The sequence below is a fragment of the Ixodes scapularis genome, unplaced genomic scaffold, assembly GCF_016920785.2.
Source record: "Ixodes scapularis isolate PalLabHiFi unplaced genomic scaffold, ASM1692078v2 PGA_scaffold0__279_contigs__length_252992795, whole genome shotgun sequence".
Classification (NCBI taxonomy): Eukaryota; Metazoa; Arthropoda; class Arachnida; order Ixodida; family Ixodidae; genus Ixodes; species Ixodes scapularis.
This window is the reverse complement of record NW_024609835.1, coordinates 87,553,037-87,569,000: the sequence shown is the minus strand read 5'-3', so window position 1 is coordinate 87,569,000 and position 15,964 is coordinate 87,553,037. Positions and strand designations below refer to the sequence as shown.

The window sequence follows — 15,964 nt, the reverse complement described above, 5'->3', positions numbered from 1 at the left end:
CTGGAAGAAGAGCTCGAAGAAAGCTACTACAGACCCTTTTCCTAAACTTCCTCCAGGCGACTGGACTACAAGCACGACTATAGAATGAAATACTGAGTGCCATCAACACTTGAAAGACCGGAAGTGTGCGTGACTGGACTTGTGACTTATCTTCGAAACAAGACAAACACTAAGTTTTTTTGTTTTTTTTTGTGTTGTGTGCGTGTGTGAGTGTGTTCTTTTCTTCTTCAATCATCATTTATTTCAGTTAGTTTTATTCATTTTATTATTTCATTTTCATTTCTGGGCGGGACAATGCCGGCCTAATCGGCAAGGCTAAGTCCGCCCAAATATTTTAATAAAGCGTCACCTCTCTCTCTCTCTCAAACTTACCTGTTTTAACGCATATCTTTTTTGGACATCAAACAGATTTATTGGCATTTAATAATATTTATTGTTTGGAATAGATATACATTGCGATGTATTAAAGTTTAACAATGATCTTGCTTTGGTTTCTTAATAGGTGTAGAGCTTAGCTAATTTTAAAAACAATTAAAAACTGTTTGGGTGTTTTGTTGCGCTACTTGGCGGATGGCAAACAAATTGTTGATTTCTAATGTTCAAAAAATTTCCGAAGGCGGCGTTGGCGTCTGTATCATCATCAATCTCCGTGTCCTTTTACCCTGACAGGACGGAGTACCACAGGGCTCCGTCCTGTCACCCCTCCTCTTTAACATTGCTATGGCCAATTTACCGAAGCTCCTTCACAAGATCCCCAACCTGAAGTTCACAGTGTACGCAGATGACGTGACGATCTGGACTACCCACGGAGACCTAACGACGCAGCAATCCACCTTACAGAGCGGACTTGATGCTGTCGATTCCCATCTCAACGAGGTTGGTCTTAGAGCGTCCTCAGAAAAGACCACGTATATGGTGGTGGCCTCAAGAAAACAAAGAATAGCGGACGTCAAGAATAGGATCGTTCTGTCGCTAGATGGGAAACGCATCCAACCCTCAGAGACCATCAAAATCCTCGGAGCCACATTTGAGGACACCGGCGGCGCAGAGGAATGGATCAATGTGACACAGAAACGTTGCCACGCGGCGCTGGGAATCATCAGACGAATCTGCTCAATACAGGGCGGAGCATCGGAAGAAGTAGCGCGACGAATGGTTAAGGCACTATTCGTTTCAAGGGTGTGTTACGGCGCACAACATTTCAAACTGACAAAACGCCAGTGGTCCAAGTTAGAGACTTTAAACAACCATGCCATGAGGGTGATCACGGGTCTTCCGCGATTCACTCCCCTGAACAAGCTGCGACAATACGCCCAACTCAACTCTATGCGGGAAATGGTGGAGACAAGAGAGAAGGCACACATGGAGCGGCTGAAACACACAGCTGCCGGGAGAGGCATACTAGGGCAAACAAACATGGCATACATGGCGTACACGTTGCCTTCACTACCAAGAGAGAATCCGCCTTGGATATCGCATCTCGACATCACGGACGGAAGACCTAGAACGCAAGCGAACGCGAACCCGCAGAACCAGGCAAGAAGAGAAAGGCTAGCAAAGGCCCATCATAAGATGGTCCAATGCTGGGAAGACCCCTCGAAGATCCTGGCAATATACACGGACGCGGCGCATGATGCCGGTGCTAATGTGATATGTGCTGCAGTAGTCATACCCAGACTCTGCAAGACGCAATCCAAACTCCTTCCTAAAGGGACAACTGTCAAGGATGGGGAGCTCTCCGCAATTTCCCTTGCACTCGAAACTGTCAGGGACCTACGGAAATCAGAAGCAGCAACGCCGCAAGACATCCGCATCTTCGCGGATTCAGCCGAAGCTATTTCGGAATGCGGCAAAAGATCCAGCGCCAGCAGAAAGGTGAAGCTGATCAAGCAATTGATCGGCGAACTTCGTCAGCTGGGCACCAATACAAAGATATCTTGGGTTCCTGCACACATGGGAATCGAGGGCAACGAGAATGCTCACGCACTGGCTCGCGCGTCTCTTCTGTCTCTCCTCCGCGAGTCCAGACGTGAGATTCCACACTTAGAAAACCATGACTACGCACGGCCTCTGATAGAGTGAGATCGTGCCAGAGAAATGGAGAGTAATTATGATCCGGAAGAAGAGCGGCAACTTGTCAAGCTCGAGCGTAGGGAGAAACTCAGAGAGCTCCTCCCAGACGCACCGGGAACAATTCCTCGAGGTTTCGGCCGAAGAGAAAAAATTATCCTAACCAGAATACAAACAAACACAACATGTACGCCAGCGCGAATAGCCTCATGGTCGCAATCACCATCCTCTTCAAATCAAGGCCGGTGCAATTTCTGCAACGACAAAACGAAGAAGGCCGACCAAACACACCTCATCTGGGACTGTCCCGCACTAGAGGCATGCAGACGCAAACACAAACCGACGGAAATTATCGCACTAGAGGGGTGGACTCACCCACCAGGTCCCTGTGACAAATCAAGAAAAAAGACACTAAACTCGCTGCTTAAGTTCATCTTCGAGGCGGGCATCGACGTCTACTGCTAATTTCTTTTTTTTTTTTAAAGTATCCCCTTCCCCACAACCTCTTCCCTTCCCTTCTCGTCCAATGTGCCAGCGTCCAAGCCAAGAGCTACTTGGCGCACTCCCCTATTCCCTTTACCCTGTGCTATGGTCAATAAAGCGCTTACAACATTTTACCCTCACATTTAAAAAATATATTGGTATCGATAACTGAATGGTTTCAGTACTGGGTCAGGCTAATCAATCTAAGACAAATAATTACACAAGCGTAGCGTGACATAATGTGTTAATTGTTCGATATGATTGAAATCAATAAACAATGAAGACGAACAGGAAAAGAATACACCCGAGTTCACTTTATGCCTCGAGTCACTAAATGAGCTTTAAAGTATCGGCAGTCCGTTCCCCAAAATTGCTTTGGGCGCCGCCATTTTGGGTCTTGCTCAGAGCAAACGCAACTGCCGATCATCATGATCCAAAAGTACGACTTTCTTAGCATTAGATGCGATGCTCGGAAGCTGATGCAATATTGCAATGCTCTGTCGTGGGTTGTTTAAACATTTGTGAGCGACGGAAAAGTGTTTCCTGGTAATTTTAGATAAAGCTTCATATAACTGGCAACCATGATTTTAAGCCACAATATGGCCAAGTGTCGTTACTCTGAACCGTGGCTAATTTGCTGGCACAAGCGGGAACAATGAAGAAGAGGCAGGTGTCTAAAGGTAGTGGCTTGTGGAATCCACGGGGCTTACGTCATGGCCCCTCCAGGTAATACAAGCCTCTTGAACAAGAGCATGAGTAGTGCCATTAAATAAGCTACGCTTCAGAGTAGCGACACTTGGCCTTATTGTGGCTTAAAATCATGGTTGCCAGTTATTTGAAGCTTTATCTGAAATCACAAGAAACGCTTTTCCGTCCTCCACTTTAAACAGTTCGCGACAAAGCAAAGCAACATTGCATGAGCTTCCTAACACAGAATCTAATGCTGAGGATGTCGCACTTTCGAATCATGACGATCGGCAGTTGCGCCTGCTCTGCACAAGCACCAAAATGGCGGCGTTCACAACACTGTCGGGGTAGAGAGTGCCGATACTCTAAGCGCAGCTCATTTATTGGCTCTGGTTCCCGCGAAACTCCTTTTCCCTGACTGAAACTGAAAGTAAATATGAATAATACACCATTATTATAGCTTATTTAGCTATAACCAAACACACATAATGAGAGGAGGAAGCGGGCGGGTAGGAGAAACGCGGGTTTTATGTGCGACCGTTCTAACCGTCCCAAAAGAGAGAATACGCGAGCTTTCGCTGGTTTAAAAAAGGCATCCAAAGAAAAGAGGCGGCACGCTGTGTTCTTTGTTATTATGCGTCTAATTGCAAATTGTTGTGTGTATGTTTATACAGCCGCAAGTTAGTCTGCCTTAGTGGGCGTCTGGTGTCTCAGCTGTAGATGAGCAATTCAGCCAGTGCGGTACAACCGCAAACCTGGGGTCTTTAACGTGCACCACGCAGTAGTGATACACGACCGCACGCCGGTACGATGCTCTTCCAGATCGAAACGGGCAGGGGCGGGGCGGGTTCTGCAGCGCGAGCTTTCGCCCCAAGTGCTCCGAACAGGGGTGCTATGTTGCACGTTTTGGACTCCCAGGAGACTAGGGAGAAGGAAGTGACGTAGGTGTGAATGAACGTATCTTAGCAGCACCACGCAACGCGTCATCAGCGACTCCACCAATCAATATCCAAAGAGCGTTGTTGACGTCACTTCCTTCTCCCTAGTCTCCTGGGAGTCCAAAACGTGCAACATAGCTTCCCTGGTGTGCGCTAGACCATGCACTCGGCCACCGACCCCCCCCCCCCCCTCCCCCTTGTGCGTCTAATTTATACACAGGTATAAGTATTTGAAGATCGACGATGGTCGCGTCGATGGTCTCGAGGTGATGTAACGTAATAACATTATATAAATAATAAACTTGTTGAAGGACTGAAAGACTAAATTTTCAATTCTTGGATCGTAATATGGCGGTAGCCTATCGTACTTACTGTTGATGAAGGGCATTATGAGGTGATGAGGTAATGATTAAATGATGAGGCTCTATAAGGACGACGACATTAGTGGGTGTCGAACCACAACGTACAGTGCCAGACTTGTTTCAAGTATCGTGTACCCAAAGACTTTCTTCACCCGCAACAGAATATGGTAGAATCAATGAGGATGCTGCTTTACAACTGTACGTGGAACAGGAAAACTGTACTGTGCAGAAGTGCGGCTTATTCGTTAATTGGCGACGTGCGCGATCGAAAACGTCGCTGTGGTCGACCTTCCGCGATTGGCCGAATGCTGACTCTGACGTCAGCAAAGGATTTCTCATCAACGGAAATAAGAGGAATGTAAGAACTTCAATTTTGACGGTGTTGGTAGTGTTGTTTTAAGATCGCAATGATTTCAAGCTTCCACCATGCTCCTTACAAACACCATCGAACTTGTTGTTCGCAAGGTGATGACGTCACGAAAGGTAACCATAGGAGGGCGCCACTAAAACATCTCGCCGCTAAATATGAAGGACGGATTTCTAGCAGCATTCCCTGATTGACTACTTGGAACAAATGACCTCGTTGACGTAAAAGTATCCTCGTTTCAAAAGATTCTTGAAGCATACTTAAACCACAAAGGAGTATGAGGCGAAAAATAAGAAAAAGGAGCCTGATGTGAAAGGTCCAAATCACCACCATAGCTTCTACTATCAAATACAAAGGCAGTTACACAATACACAAAGAGAGTTTTGTGATTTAGTTATATTTACACTTAAGGGCATTGATATCCAACGTATTCAGAGAGATGACACCTCCTGGTCAACCAACATAGAGCCGTTCCTACTCAAGTTCTACATGGAAGGCCCGACTTCCGCTGAAATTCCTCACGTAGACGAGTTGTCCGACCGAATAAACTGCCATTACTCCCGATCTGAGAATCTCTCGATCTTTGTTCGTAGGCCATAGTATCATGAGATCGAGGGGTATGGCTCTTCGTCCGCCGAATATTGCTTCGGCGGGTTTTTTTCCGTGTAAGATGAGACCGTCGCGTGCTGCCGGAACAAGAAGCTGGCGATTCTTGACTGAACTGCTTTTTCCGTAAGCTTCAAAATGGCTTTTTTTCGTTTCGCACACCATCTGTTCTGCTTGCCCGTTAGTTGCAGGATGGTATGGTGCACTAATGTGATGCCTGATGCCGGTTTTTTTTCCTTCAAAAACTTGTTTATTTTATTTGAAGCAAGTTGTGGCGCGTTATCAGAGAAAAGTATTTTCGGTAGGGCAAAAGTAGGTAAAAGAGACCGTAGAACGTCAATGACGTGTTTGGACGTCGTGGCAGGCATCCTGTAAACTTCCAGCCACTTAGAGTACGCATCGCCCATGACTCCGCAGATGTGGATACGTTTCGCCACCCACCGACTGAATAGTGGATCGTTTTCAGTTACTGTTCATGATGGCGTTGCACTCAAGGAAGACTTCGAGTCTTTCCCCAAAGTTAGCCCAGGTGCCAGGACTTTTGTCAAAAGCGGTAAGTGTTCGAAACGTCGACAACGTCGGTAGCCACGTGTTGTGCTTGACACTGGGCCCTTACCATTCGCTGAGAAGAAACTTGCTTGTTCGTCTGCCATGAGTCATCCGATATCAGGTCATCACCGCAACACCATCTCCCGACAAAACTGGTCTTCATTGTCCGCATGTCCATAGTTAGCAATCACGTCAACTTATAAATTCCCGAACGCTCATAACTTGCCGTCGCTAAACGCCATTCATTCATAGCGTCTTCATTGCAAATAATCGTCTTCCTATTTCTTCTGATGGTTTTCATCATATTCCTCCTAAGCTGTAATAATTGGGTTGTGGGGATATTTATACAGCGTGTAGGTGGTCAGCCATCAATGTTACAACATTTTGTGTGTCGGTACTTCCGAAAATAATGCAACGGTGTTTGTTTTCTGAGAACCTATAATGTAACAACCTTTACAACATCTTCCGGACCTCGTGAAACATAATATTTCGTGACCTTTTTTTAGTCGTCATTGAAATGGTGAGGTAAGTACCGTGAATCGCGAAGCAGTTCACTTGACGTCCGCTTCCATTTGTGTCTTGGAAGAATGAGTCTACTGAGCGTGCATTCCTGCAGAGGAAATTTTCATTGATAGAATATTGACACGTCAATCAACATTTGATTCCTTCTTGGTAAGATTTATTGCGAAAGCCCGTTACAACCGCCGAACCGCATGTCCCTATATCGGAGAACAATTTATACCCAGCCTGACATTCTCGCATACATCCGTTTGCTTGGCCACGCTACTTGAGCTAGCTGAGCACAGCTGGCAGCGGCGCGAGCAAGGCCACGAGGGGAACGTGATGGTGCTCGAGCCATCCCATTGTGAACCAATGTTTCGGCCACCCCACTAGAGTGCCTTCATACACACGCGCGCTTTTGCTTGAGTGGTGACATCTCAGCCATTTTTCCGCCCAATCGTTTTTTATGTATTTTGAAAGGCGCGCAATCTGGTGTCACTCAGCTCGAGCTCGTAGCTTTCGCTAAGGTATAGACGCCATTTTACCGCCCCAGTCACGCACCAAGTGCGCGAGCCCGTCACGCGCTGGCACATTCAGGGCAACAATGGATGTCTTCACCCTGAGACAGACAGACATGTAGGCACCCTACACCCCACGGTGCGTGTCGCCATCTATTGGTTGAACTAACGCCTTATTCAAAATGGCTGCCATGGGACCGCAGCCTTAAACCGTTCATTAACCCTTTGCCTACCGCAAAAATTAAAAAAAAGATTTGAGAATACCGATTTTTTTTATGTGCCCTATACTCTGTTTCACTTTGTGTTGTACCGCAGGAAAGGCTACAAGCGCGAGCTCCTTGCTCTGGGGCACATTTCGGCGGCACAAGCTCGCGTGCACCAAGGGCAGCTGCCGACGCTATGAGCTTGCGCTTCTAGCCTTCGCTGCGGTACAACATAAGGTGAAACGGAGTGTATAAAATCGGGGTACCGACACGTGCACCGCTGAAGGTAAAAAAAAAAAAAAAAAAAAAAAAAGGCAGGCTGTGCGATTTTTTTTGGATAACTCGACCACAGCGCCGCCTCGAACTGTCAATACACGCGCCCTCACGAGCTCCCGTTGCCGAGCCGCTCCGGTCCCAACACTACCCAAGTATTCCAGTACACTGTACCTTTACTGTACTTCGTTTTATCTCAAGTCCAGACGCAGCCGATGCTACAAGCGAGAGCTCCGGACTTTCAGCGCCCCTGCCAAGCACGCGCGCTCGTGCATTGCAAGCACTGTAGGGGCCACATGCTCGCGCTTGAAGCATCGGCTGTGTTTGGGTTTAAGCTGAAACAAAGTATAGGAGGTATTCACTGGACGCCATATTTGAGGGCGATGTTTACAGCGCATGCTCAAAACGAGCTCACATTAATAGCCTGCTAAGACCGACAACCTTGGTGGTGCTAAATGCACGCTCCAAAAGAAGTCTGAAAGCTCGCCGTCAGCACGCGCTCAGCAGCAGCGCACACGGATATGGCCGCCAGTGAATACTCCCTATAAAGTGCCTCGATGTGTTTGCGTTTGTCTTGCAAGTAGCGTCAAATACGCCGGTGTACGAGGCCCGTGTCCCAAGCGGCCCTTAGAAGAAAGTGACGGCGCAGTACTAAAATGAGTGGCCCTTGGAAGCGAATGGCGGCGGAGCACCCGCTCGTGTCGAGTGTCTTGCGCCTTTCCACAACCATGCTTGGCGGTAGTTGTTTAAAACGCCTTAATCAAGAGGCGTCAAAACCTTCCCTTCGCCTAACCTTAACATGGACTATTGTTCGCCGCGCATGCTAAAAGCGCTAGCTATTTGCTTTGCATAAAGCCTCGGCGGCTGCACGAGCACTCGTGCAGCGAGTGCTCCAGTCGAGGCAGTCAAGACTACCCGCTCGCGTTTGCCCACCCTTCGCAGTTAGTCTATGCTAAGGTGAGACGAAGTTTTACACTAGATTTCGCCTCCATTGTTTATGTTGTGAATGAATCCGTTGTACCAGGCGCTGTCCTATTGAGGAAACGGTTGGACTACTTTGATCGTAAACATGAGGGAAACATGTTTCCAACAACCCTGTCACATTGGGATAACATCAACTGTTGGGAAACATGTTTTTTTTTTCGCTTGCAACCATGTCGGCCAATTTGTTCTCTGACACTCAGAAAACAAACACCCTGTCGCACCGAGAGACCGAGCTGATGGCGCGACCAAGACCATTCCACCATCTTGTTTGTTTACCCTCTTTCCTGTGCGATGCGGCGTAGCTGGAAATGCGCCTCTACAACACTTTTGAGTGTTCGAAGTCCCGAGAATAGCACAAGGTGATATACACTTACAGGAGTAGCAAAAGTGTCATGAAAGGTATTTAATGGTACTTACTTTATCGAAATGCTCTTCATTCGCGAACAAAGAACCTAGCCCCAACCGAGGAGGACATCACTGCTAATTTCATGATTTACGCCAGGCTTTGAGGCCGTTTTACGTTTTTGAAACTCCCATTTCTAATGTAAGAGACACTATCGTACATTGTACTTAAAGTGTTTTTTTTTTATCCTCGAGCTTATTTGTAATCATTCAAAAAGTGCGACTGACGGCGAGGCAGTCACAACGATCGGCATAATGATTATTTTTTAGTGCTGCCTATTTGTATTTTCTGTCTGCCAATTGTGATCGCTTTGTTCGCCGACTTTAGCCAGTGCAGTACAACCGCTAGCCTGAGGAAGTGACGATATTTTAAGATGGTGGCACCCTTGTAAAGACATGGCTTAGAGTGACGTGATATCAGCCGCCATTGTCCGTACCATGTTTCTGTGCGGGACCGGACATTTCATCGAACGCCGTTTCGTCGAACGCCGTTTCATCGAAACCATTTCATCGAATTCCGTTTCATCGAACGCCATTTCATCGAACACCGTTTCATCGAAGCCGTTTCATCGAAGCCGTTTCATCGAACGCCGTTTTATCGAACGCCGTGTTATCGAACGCCAGGGTGGCATTCCCTTTTCCTGAAGCTGGTCGGAGGTGCCCATCCCAGGTCCTGGAAGTTTTTGACTTGCATCGCCACAGAACATCAACTGACGGAAGACAAGCTGGAGGCGATGCTGAGTTCCCAAGAGCCTCCTCGCCAGAAGATGGCCATATAGCGGAAAGAAATGTGAAGGTCCGCCTTTTTTATGAGAACCGACGGACCATGGCTGTGGGGGACTTTTTGAGAGCAATTCCTCGTCATTTGAAACGGTGAATGGCTGTCGCACGGACACATGAAGCCCCGAAAGTTTTGAAACAAAATTTGAAGTGACGTACTTAATTTTGACTTTATTGAGTCTTAAAACTAAAAAAACAATGTTTCGTTGTAGTTTCATAAACAGCACCTCAGCTTTAGCTACTGCAAGCTTTGGGCAGTAAAAAAGTATCGACAGAAAGACATGAGAGGCTAGGAGGCTCACATGGCTAAAGTTGTTGCGCCTGCGCAAAACCTATGTCGCCTTCTGGCCTATATGAGTTGGAGTGCGCTCACACCGGGAGTGCGACTTTTTATTTATTTGTTACAATACCCTCAAGGCCAATCGGGTAATACAGAGGGGGTGAACAGATATGCACAATATGCGAAACAAACCTAAAGATCGGGACAAATATCTTCATGGGTTACTTGCATCAAAATAAATTGTAAGAGCTACAAGTTTGGACATTAAAAAACCAGACAATGGAATGGGTGAATGACACGAAAATGCACTCGATCCGTGCATAAAAGAACATCTTTCACACTTTTTATTTAAAAGACATTCGATAAAACGGTCGTCAGTGATTCGATGAAACGGCGTTCGATGAAACGGCGTTCGATGAAACGTCCATTTTTTCGATGAAACGGCGTTCGACGAAACGGCGTTCGATGAAATGTCCGGGAACCGTTTCTGTGCCCGTACCTTCTGCACCATACATTTGGCAGCATTATCTTTGTTCTTCTCGGCAAGGCTTTTGGTGAAGAACAGATTAGACAGTACGGAATGTATGGTGGAGAAGGTACGCGCGCATGATCATGGTACGGAACAATGACAGTTGGTACGGTGTTATGTATAGCGTCATGTGCAAAGCATGTATATAAATACACGGCATTTATTGCACACTTGAGTGAATCGGCGGAACGTCCTATCTCAAAAATAATTATCTGTGGATTATTAGGAAATCTACAAATTTCAACCATTTTTTTTGTAAACACACCGAAAATATAATAAAAATTAAGGACTATATCAAATCGACGTGACCAGTGAGAAGTGATGCGTGATGTGTAATTTTATTTCAAGTGTTTGGCACTGTAGGACTCTATCGCTTCACTCGCCTGTTCGATTCTTTTAGAGTCGTTTTGAAAACTGCCACTGGGCCCAATATAGATGGTCATTTATCATATCAATTTTAAAAGCTTAATGTACTAATTTACCCCGTAAGTGTGACGTCACTCCTCCAAACAAACCTTTGCTAGGGGCGTTGCTAGGGACGAATACATAGGACAGGATTTCGCGCAAAAAAACAACAAAAAAACATCGTCCCCAAAATGGGGAGTGGCATTTAAACATCTGTAAAGAATAGTTATTAGAAGCCTAGAATTCACACTTAAAACGGCAGAAGTTTTGGCGAGAATCAGCTGTTTTTGAAATATTTGCGACGGCAACTTCCGGTCCCCGAGACGTCTCGAGATGCCTGCTGCAGACGACGAACGCATGACGAACGCATGCAGAATGAATATAAAGTCTACAAGAGTTCGGATAGTTCGCATAATGATACGATTTTGATCTTGCATTTATTCGAAACATGGCAGGTCTAAGAAAACTCACCAGGTTTATAAAAAGCGAAGTGTATTTGCGGGCGACACGGGACACTGTCTGACGGAAATCATCACACGTATAGAGATTTGCTAGAAATACAGCAAGAGAGGCATCTGTTTCGAGCATGATATCAAAACAGGGTAGGGCCCTCTTTTTTATTGTGCCGTTGACGTGCATTGCAATGAAGGAGAAATTAATTGGACTCTAACATGAACGATTTGAGACCTGAAACTTCGTTTTTCACTGCTCGCAATGTGTTTCGTGCATAAATAAAATCATCAAACTGCAAAAAAAAAAAAAAAATGATGATATTTTTGTGTTTAGTAAGACCCGAAATAAAAAAAAAAAGCTGAATAATAACATCGAGTAAGTTCTATATCTGTTACAGACAGTTCGAATGTGCACTGACGCAACATCTGTGCCGTCCGAACTCCTTGAAACGTGTGCTGGCCTGAACTTTGACGTTATACACTCGCGTCGTCGTCGTACGCGATTCGGCTTCAAACTCGGTTCGTTCGATTTACCTGCACCTTTTGCGCTGGTGAGGGAAAGTTTAGGAAAGTGTACTTTTGACACCTGTATTGAGATACGACCGGAAGTTCACCGCCTTACACTCTCCTGCTCCGGTGCAGGAGGTGCAGGTAAATTAAACGAGCCTATACTGTTTTCACCCTTTTCAAATATTGCCGAAGCCGCTACGGGGCAGCTCGCGCACCTCGAGTGGGATCCCTTCGCTCCCGAAATCCCACAGAAGGTTGACCTCAAGAACTGAAGTTTAATCGCTCGTCACCAACCTAATTTAACGCAGCAGTGTTCCTCCTAAGAGAGAACCACTGAATGCGCGAAGCCATCGTGTCGTCTGCTAGAGAGGCAAAACCGATTGTAAAACATTATTACGGGCTTTTATCATCGCTGTATTTTACTAAGACGATAGAAAAAGTATAAGACACGATGCTTACAAAATAAATATTAACATTTTCATCAGACAATTCCTAACGTCACGTTGAGCTGCCATATGCATTTGTTCGTAACAACGACCCTAGCTACGGTTTGTTTGGAGCACAGCGCCATGTTGTGAAGTCAACACTTACGGGTTCAATTCACATGACTGTCGATATAGCTTGATTAGCAATAACTAAATTGGGGTTGAAATTTCGTTCTCGCTGAAGTCAAAACATGAAATCAGTACATGTGCACACTTCATGCTTTGACACGCCGACTTTGACTTCTACGAGAACCTAAGTTAAACGTGAATTCATTTATCGCTAGTCGAACCATATTGATCGTCATGTAAATAAATACGTTCAGGTTCAGCTCTTCTTAATATATACTGTATAAAAGACGAGCACCAAATGTTGCCTGAAGCTTTCTGCACCTGTGCCCACTTCTCCGTGACTCGTTCTGTCATATCTCGAAACAAGGTGGAAATAGAACACATAAATGTTTTGGAGGTACTTATACGTATACGTCGAAGTGCATATGATGAAGGATAAACCATAGGTGAGACATATACCCTATTTACATCATTATAAAGGTACCTATTAGCGGCGAGATATTTGGTGGCGCCCTCCTATGGTTTCCTCTCGTGACGTCATTACCTTACGAACAACAAGTTAGACTGTGTTTGTAATTAGCAAGGTGCACCGTGGCATGGTGGAAGCTCGAGATCATTTCGCTCTGAAACCAACACTGCCAACACTGTCAAAATTAATATTCTTAGATAATTCTTATTTCTGACGATGAGAAAACCTTTGTTGACGTCATAGTCACCATTCGGCCAATCATGGAAGGCCGAACACAGCGACGCTTTTGATTGCGCACGTCGCCAATAGCAAATGGACCTTTATGGTTGTTTTTCTACTTATTTCGTGGTCGCGCGTCGTATGTGCTCGCGATCCAAGATCACGGGTTGATTCGCCAATTGCAAATGTACCTATGAAAAAGATACCGTTGTGTTGGCCGTGTGAACGGGCGCACACCTAGCACATTTCTCCGCCCTTGGCTTCGTCCTCGCCAACAGATTTGCAAGCGTGCTAAACGTCAACTAATAGACCGATCTCACCAGCTAGTTCGAGTACGCCACCGCTGCCGCCATGCATCGTGGGAGCTGTAGTCTTTCTGCACGTGCGACAACCCCGCTGGAGGTCTGCAGGAGCAGAGCACGAGGCGGCATGTGCTGTCTCGTGAACTGGCGTCTGCATCCTATGAACTACAGTTATGGCGGCGTCACGCATGCGCCGAACGCTTGGTGAGATCGGTCTATTAGAAAATTTATTTGCAACACTGTGGACAGGATTTTGTACGAGACGCGCAGAGGTTAAGAACACTGTGTACACATATATAACTGCGCCCCGAAAAAAGCGCCCGAGAGCGCGCTAAAACTAACACCAGTCAACATCGATGTCCTTTTAATGACCATGGTACCTACCATATTTGATGGTGTTCTGATAGGCTCCTCTTTTTTAGAAAGAAATAAAAGTGCTCACACATTTTTTTTCCCAACATAATAAGGAATAACAACATAAGCACTGCGGCACATTCCGACGTCCTTTTCCTGAATTCGGACAAAGTTGTCTCAAAAACGCAGATCTATCGGGAAAAGGGTCACATTAGACAAACCTTCTGCAAACATTTTATTGGTATTAACAATCAAGGAGGCTGTTGTTTATTTGTCTGCGCTATTTAGATAGTTCAACAACTGACTGCACAGCTAGTTAATTTCCAATAAACTAAATCACATAAATAATCAAAGTGAGAACACCAGAAATATTTAAACAATATCCTAAAGATGTACAGGCAGTACAACAACCAAGTGGGTTTGTACAAACGCTCGCCATGCACGAGAGTGGAGAAAAATAATTGCAACTTTATCGCCCCTGTCACATACACGACATGTGACCTCTTTCCCTAAACGAACTGACAGAATACCATTAGTCCAATCGAGTCCGATATATTTGTTCTGTTTTTTAAAGAAGCAAAGCCATTCTACACCACACCCATTCGGTTTAGACGCAATATGTGATTAAAATTATCTAATATGTGAGCCGGGTACGTACAAAAATCACTTAATATTTCTAGCGAAAATGTTCAACTCTACGCGTTCGAATTTATAATAAAAATCTTGTTCTCAGTAGAGAAAAACAAACAAAAAAACTTTACTCTAACTAACGTTGCATTGTCCAGACGCGGACCTGCAGTCAACCCGAAACATCTTAACGCCCTTCGGATTTAAACTTGAATCGCTTCCAGACCGCACATTTCTTCGCGGGGTTCATGTAGGAGTTCGGTCGGCATTCAAACACTTTAGCAAACAGTTTCAGGTTCCTCAGGGGTACGTTGACTCTGAACCGTGGCGAGGTTGCCCCGAAGAACTTCAACTTAGCTAACTTGTCGCTGCCACCGCTCTCACAATGAGCAGCTGCGAAGTTGTAGAAAAACATCTTATCGACTCCTATCTGTTGACGGCCCAGGGTGATGAACTTTCTGGATGTGTTCAGTTTCGCCAGGTCGGTAACGTACATCCGAAACAAAGGGTAAAGGGCAGCGTTGTCCAGAAAGTTGTCCTCCATCGCGGAAACGGAGCTCTGTCTCGTTTCCGGCGTCTGGTACTGGCTCTGGAGGCAGGCGCTGATGTTGATGTAGGCATTCGTCGTGGCACCACTCCACCAGGCGTTGGAGGCGGACTGGTCATCGATGAAGGATCCTGCCCTAGTGAGGCCTCTCAGTGCGCCCCGCATCACGTGAATGGCGACGACGGGGTACAGAAACGGATGAATCTTGTTGGTGATGTGGTTCATGAACGACACAACTGCATGAGGAACGAAGAGCAGGTTACTAAGTTCCTGGTACTCGTGGCCTGGTTGGAAAACTGTGGAGGCGTAGAGGTTGTCGTACGCCTTCGAATCGTTGGCTAGGGAGTCCCAGTACGCGGCCGACGCGAACGTGAATATTCTAAAAATGGTGGCCGGCAGAGCTTCAGTCTCGTCTATAAAAAGGGTCGATGTTTTTCGGTAGAGTTCGTAATCCAGGAGGTTGTATTGGGCTCCGAAGACGAAGTCCATGGTGTTAAGCTTCTGCGACGCGATGCCGCTGTCGAGGGGGTCGATCCAAGAGCGCAGAGAAACCACCATGTGGACTAACAACGTTTTGGTGACCCGGAATATAGTTCCCAGTTGCGAATTGAAGTGTGTCCGGTAAGTCGTCGCAAAGTCTTTTCCCAGCGTAAGTCTGGCGGCAATACCAATGCCGTGGTGGTATAGTTTTTCGAGTAGCACCATGCACGCGACTTGGAGCTCGCTGAGGTCGGTTATGTGGTAGTCGTGAGTTAGGGGCTGAAGGTAGTCTGCATCTTGGCCCAGAGCAGAGGACAGCTCTACAACTGCCTTGTACCCAATATAATTAGCGATGACGGTAGTCCACGTGTCGCTCAAAACGCCGCCGATATTTCGGAGGAAAATTAAGTCACTCAGGGCGACTTCAGTTTCATTGGTTACGATCGTATTGTTGCCCTTGGTAAGTACACGAAAGTAGGTTTCCCAGTCCCAACTGCTGGTCAAGAACAAGTC

General features: G+C 46.1%; 1 protein-coding gene and 1 long non-coding RNA gene across 5 annotated transcripts in view; both read right to left on the bottom strand.

Moving 5' to 3' along the window:
• LOC8030669 (BTB/POZ domain-containing protein 6) overlaps positions 1 to 15,964 on the bottom strand; it is a 228,995-nt gene that overhangs the window by 161,147 nt on the left and 51,884 nt on the right. The window lies entirely within an intron of this gene.
• Positions 1 to 15,964, bottom strand: part of LOC8051549 — a 145,259-nt gene that overhangs the window by 122,462 nt on the left and 6,833 nt on the right. The window lies entirely within an intron of this gene.